Consider the following 13,608-nt stretch of genomic DNA (forward strand, 5'->3'; position numbering starts at 1 on the left):
AACACTCACGCTGTTTGTCCTGCGCGTTATGTTTCTCCAACAGGCTTCACCCGTCCTGTCTCTGCAGCGCTAGGTAGCGTCACAGAAGGGCTGCAAACTGCAGCGGGACACTTCTTGCGGCTCAGGCTGGGCCGCTTAAATCACATCAAACAAAGTTGCCTGCTGTAAGAAGATCCACACAGGTGAGTAACCATCCGCCTCAATTTATTGAAGAAAGCAGCGGTGTCAAGCAGCGGACTGTCATGCCATAATTCACTGTCCTGCCCAACGCGTTTCGTGCACTGGAGCACTTTGTCAAGGGCTGCGGGCATCTCAGAGGCATACAAAAGCGCTGCAGTTTCTGGAAGCACTTATGAACAGATTGTCCCCGCCCAGGTGGGCGTGGCCGTCAACACGGCCCGATGGTACTTGTAGTGCCTTTCTTTTACTCAAGTGAGTCGCCAGCCTTTGCATTCTCGTTGAATTCATTAAATTCCCAAGTGGGTTGCAAAGAACACTCACGCTGTTTGTCCTGCGCGTTATGTTTCTCCAACAGGCTTCACCCGTCCTGTCTCTGCAGCGCTAGGTAGCGTCACAGAAGGGCTGCAAACTGCAGCGGGACACTTCTTGCGGCTCAGGCTGGGCCGCTTAAATCACATCAAACAAAGTTGCCTGCTGTAAGAAGATCCACACAGGTGAGTAACCATCCGCCTCAATTTATTGAAGAAAGCAGCGGTGTCAAGCAGCGGACTGTCATGCCATAATTCACTGTCCTGCCCAACGCGTTTCGTGCACTGGAGCACTTTGTCAAGGGCTGCGGGCATCTCAGAGGCATACAAAAGCGCGGCAGTTTCTGGAAGCACTTATGAACAGATTGTCCCCGCCCAGGTGGGCGTGGCCGTCAACACGGCCCGATGGTACTTGTAGTGCCTTTCTTTTACTCAAGTGAGTCGCCAGCCTTTGCATTCTCGTTGAATTCATTAAATTCCCAAGTGGGTTGCAAAGAACACTCACGCTGTTTGTCCTGCGCGTTATGTTTCTCCAACAGGCTTCACCCGTCCTGTCTCTGCAGCGCTAGGTAGCGTCACAGAAGGGCTGCAAACTGCAGCGGGACACTTCTTGCGGCTCAGGCTGGGCCGCTTAAATCACATCAAACAAAGTTGCCTGCTGTAAGAAGATCCACACAGGTGAGTAACCATCCGCCTCAATTTAATGAAGAAAGCAGCGGTGTCAAGCAGCGGACTGTCATGCCATAATTCACTGTCCTGCCCAACGCGTTTCGTACACTGGAGCACTTTGTCAAGGGCTGCGGGCATCTCAGAGGCATACAAAAGCGCGGCAGTTTCTGGAAGCACTTATGAACAGATTGTCCCCGCCCAGGTGGGCGTGGCCGTCAACACGGCCCGATGGTACTTGTAGTGCCTTTCTTTTACTCAAGTGAGTCGCCAGCCTTTGCATTCTCGTTGAATTCATTAAATTCCCAAGTGGGTTGCAAAGAACACTCACGCTGTTTGTCCTGCGCGTTATGTTTCTCCAACAGGCTTCACCCGTCCTGTCTCTGCAGCGCTAGGTAGCGTCACAGAAGGGCTGCAAACTGCAGCGGGACACTTCTTGCGGCTCAGGCTGGGCCGCTTAAATCACATCAAACAAAGTTGCCTGCTGTAAGAAGATCCACACAGGTGAGTAACCATCCGCCTCAATTTATTGAAGAAAGCAGCGGTGTCAAGCAGCGGACTGTCATGCCATAATTCACTGTCCTGCCCAACGCGTTTCGTGCACTGGAGCACTTTGTCAAGGGCTGCGGGCATCTCAGAGGCATACAAAAGCGCGGCAGTTTCTGGAAGCACTTATGAACAGATTGTCCCCGCCCAGGTGGGCGTGGCCGTCAACACGGCCCGATGGTACTTGTAGTGCCTTTCTTTTACTCAAGTGAGTCGCCAGCCTTTGCATTCTCGTTGAATTCATTAAATTCCCAAGTGGGTTGCAAAGAACACTCACGCTGTTTGTCCTGCGCGTTATGTTTCTCCAACAGGCTTCACCCGTCCTGTCTCTGCAGCGCTAGGTAGCGTCACAGAAGGGCTGCAAACTGCAGCGGGACACTTCTTGCGGCTCAGGCTGGGCCGCTTAAATCACATCAAACAAAGTTGCCTGCTGTAAGAAGATCCACACAGGTGAGTAACCATCCGCCTCAATTTATTGAAGAAAGCAGCGGTGTCAAGCAGCGGACTGTCATGCCATAATTCACTGTCCTGCCCAACGCGTTTCGTGCACTGGAGCACTTTGTCAAGGGCTGCGGGCATCTCAGAGGCATACAAAAGCGCGGCAGTTTCTGGAAGCACTTATGAACAGATTGTCCCCGCCCAGGTGGGCGTGGCCGTCAACACGGCCCGATGATACTTGTAGTGCCTTTCTTTTACTCAAGTGAGTCGCCAGCCTTTGCATTCTCGTTGAATTCATTAAATTCCCAAGTGGGTTGCAAAGAACACTCACGCTGTTTGTCCTGCGCGTTATGTTTCTCCAACAGGCTTCACCCGTCCTGTCTCTGCAGCGCTAGGTAGCGTCACAGAAGGGCTGCAAACTCCAGCGGGACACTTCTTGCGGCTCAGGCTGGGCCGCTTAAATCACATCAAACAAAGTTGCCTGCTGTAAGAAGATCCACACAGGTGAGTAACCATCCGCCTCAATTTATTGAAGAAAGCAGCGGTGTCAAGCAGCGGACTGTCATGCCATAATTCACTGTCCTGCCCAACGCGTTTCGTGCACTGGAGCACTTTGTCAAGGGCTGCGGGCATCTCAGAGTCATACAAAAGCGCGGCAGTTTCTGGAAGCACTTATGAACAGATTGTCCCCGCCCAGGTGGGCGTGGCCGTCAACACGGCCCGATGGTACTTGTAGTGCCTTTCTTTTACTCAAGTGAGTCGCCAGCCTTTGCATTCTCGTTGAATTCATTAAATTCCCAAGTGGGTTGCAAAGAACACTCACGCTGTTTGTCCTGCGCGTTATGTTTCTCCAACAGGCTTCACCCGTCCTGTCTCTGCAGCGCTAGGTAGCGTCACAGAAGGGCTGCAAACTGCAGCGGGACACTTCTTGCGGCTCAGGCTGGGCCGCTTAAATCACATCAAACAAAGTTGCCTGCTGTAAGAAGATCCACACTGGTGAGTAACCATCCGCCTCAATTTATTGAAGAAAGCAGCGGTGTCAAGCAGCGGACTGTCATGCCATAATTCACTGTCCTGCCCAACGCGTTTCGTGCACTGGAGCACTTTGTCAAGGGCTGCGGGCATCTCAGAGGCATACAAAAGCGCGGCAGTTTCTGGAAGCACTTATGAACAGATTGTCCCCGCCCAGGTGGGCGTGGCCGTCAACACGGCCCGATGGTACTTGTAGTGCCTTTCTTTTACTCAAGTGAGTCGCCAGCCTTTGCATTCTCGTTGAATTCATTAAATTCCCAAGTGGGTTGCAAAGAACACTCACGCTGTTTGTCCTGCGCGTTATGTTTCTCCAACAGGCTTCACCCGTCCTGTCTCTGCAGCGCTAGGTAGCGTCACAGAAGGGCTGCAAACTGCAGCGGGACACTTCTTGCGGCTCAGGCTGGGCCGCTTAAATCACATCAATCAAACAGCCTTCAATAAAAGAAGTGTGGCACATTATCTTCCTGTGATGTGGCTGACTCCATAGCAGGCAAACTTGGTTTTGGTTTTGGATGTTTAGCGGTCTCGCCTGAGCCGCGGAGGAAGCCCGGATGCCCTTGAGCATCTCTGCACCGACGCCTAAAAACGCCGGAATCAGATAACAGGAGCCGTTATTGAAGGAGAATGACTGTTGCAGAAGGTAAAGACGAGCAACACTACCCACTGGGGTTTGAATCTTTTCATTTATTGTGAGGTCCTGAACACGCCAACTCACTGGAGTAAGACTTTGCACTACAGCTACCAGCGGGCCACGGGAGTGACCGCGCCCACATGGGCGGTGCTAATTACAAATATGAAGTGCTTTAAAGAGCGTGACATGACTTTCAAGCCCATGCCTCTGAAGAAGTGATCTCTCACGAAACGCGTCAGGCGCAGGCTGAACAATTTGCCGTGAAGTTTATTTTTTTAATTCTTGCAACAGCCTTCAATAAAAGAAGTGTGGCACATTATCTTCCTGTGATGTGGCTGACTCCATAGCAGGCAAACTTGGTTTTGGTTTTGGATGTTTAGCGGTCTCGCCTGAGCCGCGGAGGAAGCCCGGATGCCCTTGAGCATCTCTGCACCGACGCCTAAAAACGCCGGAATCAGATAACAGGAGCCGTTATTGAAGGAGAATGACTGTTGCAGAAGGTAAAGACGAGCAACACTACCCACTGGGGTTTGAATCTTTTCATTTATTGTGAGGTCCTGAACACGCCAACTCACTGGAGTAAGACTTTGCACTACAGCTACCAGCGGGCCACGGGAGTGACCGCGCCCACATGGGCGGTGCTAATTACAAATATGAAGTGCTTTAAAGAGCGTGACATGACTTTCAAGCCCATGCCTCTGAAGAAGTGATCTCTCACGAAACGCGTCAGGCGCAGGCTGAACAATTTGCCGTGAAGTTTGTTTTTTTAATTCTTGCAACAGCCTTCAATAAAAGAAGTGTGGCACATTATCTTCCTGTGATGTGGCTGACTCCATAGCAGGCAAACTTGGTTTTGGATGTTTAGCGGTCTCGCCTGAGCCGCGGAGGAAGCCCGGATGCCCTTGAGCATCTCTGCACCGACGCCTAAAAACGCCGGAATCAGATAACAGGAGCCGTTATTGAAGGAGAATGACTGTTGCAGAAGGTAAAGACGAGCAACACTACCCACTGGGGTTTGAATCTTTTCATTTATTGTGAGGTCCTGAACACGCCAACTCACTGGAGTAAGACTTTGCACTACAGCTACCAGCGGGCCACGGGAGTGACCGCGCCCACATGGGCGGTGCTAATTACAAATATGAAGTGCTTTAAAGAGCGTGACATGACTTTCAAGCCCATGCCTCTGAAGAAGTGATCTCTCACGAAACGCGTCAGGCGCAGGCTGAACAATTTGCCGTGAAGTTTTTTTTTTTAATTCTTGCAACAGCCTTCAATAAAAGAAGTGTGGCACATTATCTTCCTGTGATGTGGCTGACTCCATAGCAGGCAAACTTGGTTTTGGATATATATATATATATATATATATATATATATATATATATATATATATATATATATATATATATATATATATATATATACATACACACAAAAAAATAAAGGTTAAAGTTAAAAAGACATTATAGATAGGTGAAACATAACATGTTAAACTCTAAACACTACTGAAATTCACCAGGTATATGACTCCCTCCCTCGCCATGCACAGTGTTGTCATAAAACGTAATTTCAGATGTCATCAGTGATTTTATCAAAGATATCATAGGCCATGTCAAAAGTGATGAAATATGTGAGATCATAAGCAGTACATGGCGAGAGCGTGAGTTTTAGTTGTGCTTTTTTAATGTAAGCAACAATAGAAAGGAGTGTCATTTTAGATAAGTCAAGCCGACTGGCTTTGTTTTAGGCTTTTTAAAAAGGTCAGAGTACCAAAATATAAAAGGTAGACCTATTGGCTTTATCATGACGTGCAAAATATACAAAACAGGTCTATCAACTTTGTCAAAAAGTCACCAATAACTGTGATCAAATACACATTTTCTAAATACATTGTAATGTTGAAAAAATGTATTATCAGAAAATATTTTCAATAAAATGTTTTTTTGAAATAGCCATAAACATGTCCTTAAATCTTTTTTTTTAATTTTGCATTTGCCAGGCCACAAAATGCAGCCAAACAATCACGGGAATCCTGCACTCTAACTTGAGTACACAGCTCCAGTTCTTAGTTTTTTTTTAAATAATAGTAAACTCTCCTGTGTTATACTGCAATTTTGTGACTGGGGGCTGCTGCACTCCCTGCACACTCCCACCCCCCCCCCTCACCGAGTACTAAAAAAAATGCTTGGTGGTATCTCTGCTGCTTCTAAAAGCACAATCAGGATCCAAAAATATAATTAAAATGTATTCCCAGGGCATGGTTTGGCCGCTCACTTAATATTTGCCTTTTTTAATTTTTTGAGGGGTTTCTCTGTCCTACCATGTTTACCCATGGATTGTTACAGAATTGAGGGCCGTGGAGGGAGCCTCAAGGCACCTGTGGGCCTGCCGGCTCCCCAGTGTATACATATATATTTACGCTCTTGTTTTTGTTCTCCTTAAGATTTCCTTACTGACTGTGAAGCTCAATGTGGGGTTGGTCTTTAAATTGTTTCACAATTTTCTACTGCTCAATTACAAAAATCTTGTTATTTTTTGAGGGGTTCTGATTCTTATTCCTATCTTCTTCACTCAGTTAGTGAAAGTAAGTGCAACTGATATAGAATGTAATAAACTGTGTTTACATTACTGACCACCTCAGTCTAGAGGCTGAACTTTAGGAGTTAGCTCCATGAGAACAAAGTCATTGATGTACATAAGAATTGACTATTCACAATATGTTCTAATCTTTAAGAGAAGATGTGGACTGATGCCATGATTTCAGAAAGATCTGCATTGTATTGCAAAAATGGCAACAGAACAAAGCATGAATACAATCCTGCCTTAGACCATTTGATGTGGGACTTCTTTTAGGTAACAATTGAGTGCACCCTATCATTAGCTTTGTTTAGGTTTCTGAATCTGTTGCAATGATTATGGTAAAGATGCCTCTGGAGACCACCATGTTATTCATTTTTTACCATAAGGTTCGTGAATCTATACTGTCAAAAGCAGAAGTGTAATCGATGAATGAGAAATGTACAGATGTCTTTACGTTGTTTTGTAAAATTATGTCTAACAATATAATATTGTCCATACCGCATTGCTGGTTCCAAAAACCTCTTCAACCATGTGTTTTAGTGGCGTCAAATGTTTTTTTTCAATTAATTATCTGCAGGAGAACAATACATGTATTATTGCCAGTATCTGCACAAGAGCATTTTTTTTATATAAGGGAGAAATTATTGCATTCATACGATGGCAGGATCATCTGTTTTTATTAAGAAATGCTCAAATACAGATTCAAGTGCTGAAGACCAAATCATTATTATTTTGCTTTATGATAGACATCTACTGCCAGTCGAGGGGTACCTACATTTTGTAAATCTTTTTTAGTTATTTTAAACAGTCTTACCAAGTGATTTTCTCACCTATATTAGGTATATTTTTGGGAATTGCTGACCCCATTTAGACTGCCACATTTAACCAAAATGTTATCATATTCCTAGCTTTGGTGTTATGAATATTTAACACCATACTCAATCCTCTTGTCTGCACTGTAACTCTCTTTATATTCCCTTGATCTCCGTTTTTTGCTCATTTTATCTTTTTCTCCTTATAAAATATTATCTCTTGACAGATGGTTTAATTCTCTCTTCCTACAACAATTCAGTGCAGTCTTTTGACTGTAGCCTAGATCCTCTGGGGATTTTGGCAACATTAACCTATAACTTCTTTATGATGTAACTTCTAATGCTGCCTGAGAAGAACGAAAACTCTCAAATATTTTACGTGAAACTTCAAAATACTTCAGTTATTATAAACACATTTAAACATCTCAGCTACTAGTTTATTATTAAAACAATCGTTCTCCCCTTTGAGTACATGTTAATAAAATTTGTAAAGAATGATTGCTCAGTACGTGTATCATTATTGCAAAGAAATTGCAAAACCTATAAAATTGAATATTGACTATTATACGGTCAGTTGTAGTTGAATATTTGTATCCATCTGATTGAATTGCCATCATTAGACCATTTAAGAAACAACATTGAGATTTCAACATAGTCTCAATTAGTAAGCATGTTGGCACTGTTTCTGTTCTCCCGAAAACTGCTGACACTGTATTATTATGTAAGCGCTCATTTGCAAGATTAGGGCCTCGTGTGTCCCAGAGGACAATGACCCATGAATAGAGATAGACCACGTCAAATCAAGCTTACACCAAAAAATCTTCAAAGACAAAAATGTAATGGTGTATTTAAGATTTCAAATTATTACAGAAGGCCATGAATAGTTTGTTCAAATCAATAAATCTTGAAATGCAAATAAATGGGAATTAGCATCTGGTAATGAAGACTGGCCTGCTCTATTCTAGTTATAATAGCCAGTTACATATCCAGTTTAGCATAAGGCAAAATAATCTGTAACATTCTAACCAAAGAGTGAAAGAGCTGAATAACAATGTGTCTGTTCCCAGAGAGAGCAAGGGAAAGTCTTCGCTCACATCTCGACAACAGCATATTATATAGGTTTTCAAGCAGAAGAATGACACTGTCGGCATGATGTGAAACAAATGATTAATCACAATATCCAATGGTAAAACAGAAAGCACTCCACATATACATTTTGCCCTATTACCAATGAATAATCCTATGCTGTACTACACTACAGAAAACAAAGGCAGATTTAAAACTACATACACAACGTCCACTACCAAGAGCTAGTCCCCATGAAAAGATACAGTCCAGCTTTGCTTTGCGCAAGAACACAAAAAAGAATATATTTTAAGATATAAAAGAAACAGGACAAAATACTGCTTGAAGTGTATATACTCCTCCCCAAGTGAGAAGATACCACCCATAGCGTGGAGAATCCGCCCCAAGTGTGGAGACTCTGCACTCGTAACTTAAAGATTTGTAAGTCCCTTTGTGCATTGGGCACATAGTTGCCTGTGTCACGAGGGCTTATGAAACCTGACACTGCCACTACTGCACCCATTTCAAAGTTCCCAGACTCAACAAATTAATAAGTCACTTCTTTGCCCAAGTCTGCTCTAAAATTTGCAATGTTTGTATTTTTTTTCTATTTCAGTATTTCTCAAATATCTTGAGTTGACTTTGGTACTTTCTTTGACAGATGCACCTGGTAAGTTTTATTTATTTGCTTTTTCTCAAACTAAGCATTCAAGAGGGATATGGGGGTTGTTCGGCTTTGTGTTTTTTAGGTAAAACTTTACATTTCAGATTTGCATGTCCCGATTGTTAATTTGAACTCATTTGAATAGTAATTCAGAATCAAATGTTGTGATGAGTAGTTAAGAGCAGCCAAGAGACTGAGAATGCATTTTCAGTAGAATGGAAGAACACAGATCTGTATGTAACTCAATACATACAGACCATTTATTAAATGAAGCAGATATTGTTTTTCAGTGGACCCATACTAGAATCTTTCAGATTAATGCTTGATCTAACTTTCTCACATGAGCACAATACAACCATGTGTTATTGTGTTCATGTATACTTGGATGCATTGTGTTTCTGTTCTGAGTGTCATCATGTATGGCCTGTTTCTCCACCTTTGTGGCACCCATTATCTCTGTCATAATGCCCACAAGTCTTTATGTTTATACATACCATTGTTTCCTAGTTGCTCTGTCCATGTCTGTCCTCGCCTCTACGTCCATCACAGTGTGTCTTGGTGTTCCTGTGTCTCTTCATCCGTGTGTCAGTGCTTCTTTGCCAGAATGCCCTCTATGCCCTTGATGTCCTAAATGTTCAATTGAGTTCAATTGTGTATTTTAACAGTGAACAGATAGCAAACAGGCTTCTTCGCGCTGGAATAAGAGAGCTGAATGTGACTTCTGAGGTGCTAATGGAAGGTCCTTCACAAGGTCCATTCTGCAGGCCAGAGAAAATGAATTACAGATAAAGAAAGTTCCTAAATTTGAGTACGATTTCAGAGATAGCACACCTGAAACACCTGGCAGCAATTACACTTTGGAATAGTCCTGGGTTGTGATATTGGTACTCAATGAATCTTCATCACAGGCCTTTGAGATCTACTCACAAATTTTACCAAGTCCCATTCAAAGAGAACAGCATTTTGATAACTTTGCAATCTGCCTGTGAAGAGAGCTTGAATTCTTAAATAAAGTGCATTGCCGTATTTTAATTTAAAGGCCCTGCTTTAGAGTTTGGCGGCCGGATACTCCTTTACAAATGTGGAGAATATCCCATCCACTTTATTACAAGTTCCATGGGATATAATACACTCATAACAAGTTGGATGGTATGCCGCTTATGGTTTGTGATGGAGTAGCCCAGCCCCCAAACTCTGAATTAGGCCTTAAGTATCTGCAATAATAAAATTTACCAGAACACCATGTTGGGCTAAGGTCAGAAAATGAAGCATTCTCTTTAGCAGACCCACCTGATAGACTCATGTGGATTCTACAAAGTATATTTGAGTGCATGTTTAACAAGAGACCCTTCCCCAGTTTAAAGCCTAACTTAATTATACAATTGACAGAAAGTGGATGGGAGGGGGACGCTCAATGAACTATTGTCAAACTGATAAGTCCTGAAGGAGTGAAATGTCCCCTATCGTTATCTATCAATAATTATTTAAGGGTTAGTAAACTACCTAAAGTAAGTTGAGAGATTTAACCGCATGCGTGCGGCCGCTATTTTCGCGCTGTGCGGCTTTTTTCAAAAGCCGCGTTACATGACGAGCTGAGCTCGTCATGAGCATGCGAGCGGCGCAACTCATGACGAGCTCAGCTCGTCATGAGCACGGAAGGGGTTAACAAGCGTATAGGCCAAATGTCCTTAAATAAGGGCGCCATTAGCATAGGAAAAAAGGTGGATACTGAAGGGCCCCATAAAAAAGTGCAAGGCGCAGAATATAAATTAAAAACAAATTGGGGCTAAAGAAGAGTCATGTGTGACACCATAGTTGATTGAAAACTGTAGAGGAGTAGATGGATAGAGATGCATGCATCTGATCCTCTGGAACCATCATGTGCAGTCCCCTTTATCCCTGCAGAGGCAGGACAATTAATTGGCACTGCTTGCTTGAAGGAATCAGATACTGCGGTGATATCCATGAAGACTACAGCAGAGTACCTTCAATAAGCTGAAAATCTCCCCGGAAGACCATAAGGACTGAATTTTAGCCTTTTGATTGCTTAAACCCACATCATAATTTCGGGACATTCATGGGGAGACCATGCAGCTTATCCCCAGCATGCCCTTTGCTACCCTATGCCTTGTCCTATCTGTCCCTTGTCTGTGGGGTCAAGAAGGCAACAAAGGGAACAGAATGTAAACAAACTATTGAGAGATGTGCCTCCTGTAATTGCCATGCTTTGAATTTCTCCCAGACTTTCAATGGCGACAACTGGGCTGTTGAGTAACTTATGATGGTATAAGAAGTCAATCATGTATTATCACCAGGGAATAAATAGGCTTCAATGTAATTTCTGATGCACAGGGCATGTTGTGGAACAACTTTTATGTCTGAAATCACCTTGTTGAACATCATAAAAATCCCACTGATTCCAGGTATGACTTTGAGTCATTGACATGACGTTTTCACTGATGTGTCACTGGATGAAGCGTAGAAATAGGTCTCAAAATAATGGATTCAGGTTCAGGCTTTTTAATTGGGGTAAGACACTAGCTGTTTTCATTGACTAAAGTACAATCTCAATATGAAAAGATAAAACAAAGATATTTGTTAGAGCTGGAATGATGACTGTGTCCAAAAGCGATAGTGGTTAGTGGGCTATGGAACTAGAAACTGTTTCCAACAGAATTTTAGGTGCATAGGTTATAGGTTATATAATTGAACGTGCACTTTATGTTGTTTGCTGATGCTCGAGCTTATTACATATTTCTCTGGCAACAGAAAAAAAAGGATAAAGGAAAAACAGTGTTGCTGATGATGTCAAGATCATAGTTCAGGCGATGGATCAATGATACAGTGTAGGTATATGAAGGAGAAAACGCTGGTGCAAGAATATATATCTTGGTGAGATTGACCATAGATGGTAAACAGAGAATGAAGGGGACAAGAAAAAGTGGCGCTTAAAAGGAAAGGTGAACAAAGGGTGGGAGGGGCGAAAAGTAGGGCTGGAGGTAGGAGGAAAGGTGTCTGGACTCAGTCTTAGTCCCTTTGGTCATGGTAGGTGGAAAGGTGTAGGGTAGTGAGTGGAATGCCAGGGTGCCCTCTAGTGATCTGAAGGAGGAAGTAGAGGTGATGTGGATGTGCACTGTATGGCGAGAGGAAGGTTTATAGGGGTGATATAGGGGTAGGAGTGGTTTGGGGCTCTGCAAGATAACAGGTGGAATTTCTAAGGAAAAGTGGGGAACGCTTAGGGTGGCAGAGAGAGTTAAAGGAGTGGGTGCATACAAATGAGGGGGATGGGGATGAAGATGGAGCAGAAGATTTCTGTAGAGGACGGGAGGAGAAGAAAACATGTGGAATGATCTCTCTAGGAAGCAAGGTCGCATGCTGGAATGTTTTGATGATAATACTCTGATCTGCATGATTCAACAGGTAACACCATGTCTAGACAACAAGTGACTAGGTCTTAGCTCCGTGCTGACTCTTACATGGCCCTGAACACTTTGCACAGTTGATCTGTGTTGTGTTTGATCAGTCATGAAATGGGAGTATTGTAACCTTAAGCATTATTCTACTTTGTATGGCCTTTGTCAGATTTGTGTGACCTGTGAGATAATTCTGTAGCCTTAGGCCTTAACCTGTAAGAATAGCCTGAGAAACAGCTAGCCTATCTGAGATTTGTACATTCTGTGCGGCCTGAGGGACATCTCTGCTATCTTAAGGAAAGAAACACATGTAAGATATGTACAGATGAGTGATAACTCTAGTACTTAAAACCAAAGCATTTTAGCATTGTGGCAGTTCTTGGGTAGCTTATTTGTGAGATGCCTTTGTGTCTTCTAAGAGGTAACTTGACTGCCTGAAGCCAGTGCTGTTGGTCTCTGTAACTCGGGGTAAAATCCTACTAAGTCCTCGAAGGGCAGGTCTTTGCAACTTAACAGAAAGCTCTGCTGACTAAGGGCCTTTTATAGATCTCGCCGAATGGAATACTCTGTCACACACTTGCAGCCGCGGTCCGTGCAGGTAACAGCGGTGGGGCAGTGGGGCCGGGTAAGGGGGGATTTCAAGGGACAATGCAGAGGGAACATTTATTATTTATTGAATTTTTCCTCAACACCGTCCCCCGAAATCCCCCCTTACCCGGCCCCACCGCTGTTACCTGCACGGATCGCAGCTGCAAACTTGACAGATATCCCGTCTGCATGGATTACGATCTCCATAGGATATAATGGGACTGTAATACGGGGGGCGGGATATCCCTCATGTTTGTGACGGAGTATTCCCCTCCGCCAAGATCTAAATCAGGCCCTAAGTTTTGAAAACTCTGCTGTTTGTACCCTGAACAATATATATCAACTAAGGGAAAGCTTTGCTGTCTAAGGCATGAACACGTAAATGTGCTCAGTTAAGAGGACAACTTTTAAGTTTGTTGCCACCTTGTTCCTCCTAAATTCAAATTTTATATTTCTGTGTCATTTGAAAGATAGTTCTGGTGCAAAAGATTCGGAGTTCTAGTGTAATAGGTGTATGAAAGTGAAAACATTGTTGCAGCATTTTTTCCACAAGAGAGGTGTTGGGTGGAAAGTCTATTCGTGGAAAAAAATACATGAAAAGAGAAAAGAAGAGCAGTGATGTAGTTTCAAAACCGCTCTTATTTTCCCAAATATACACATTTCAATTAACATTGCCAATAGCGAGAAG

General features: G+C 43.4%; 1 protein-coding gene across 1 annotated transcript in view; it reads left to right on the forward strand.

Annotated features, from left to right (window-relative positions):
• LOC144828071 (adhesion G protein-coupled receptor E1-like) overlaps nucleotides 1-13,608 on the forward strand; it is a 561,082-nt gene that overhangs the window by 66,849 nt on the left and 480,625 nt on the right. The window contains exon 2 of the mRNA XM_078686208.1: nucleotides 8,872-8,925. The gene's annotated coding sequence lies outside the window, so the exon portion shown is untranslated. The remainder of the gene's footprint in view (nucleotides 1-8,871; nucleotides 8,926-13,608) is intronic.

Source organism: Lissotriton helveticus, chromosome 4_1 (genome assembly GCF_964261635.1).
Source record: "Lissotriton helveticus chromosome 4_1, aLisHel1.1, whole genome shotgun sequence".
Taxonomy (NCBI): Eukaryota; Metazoa; Chordata; class Amphibia; order Caudata; family Salamandridae; genus Lissotriton; species Lissotriton helveticus.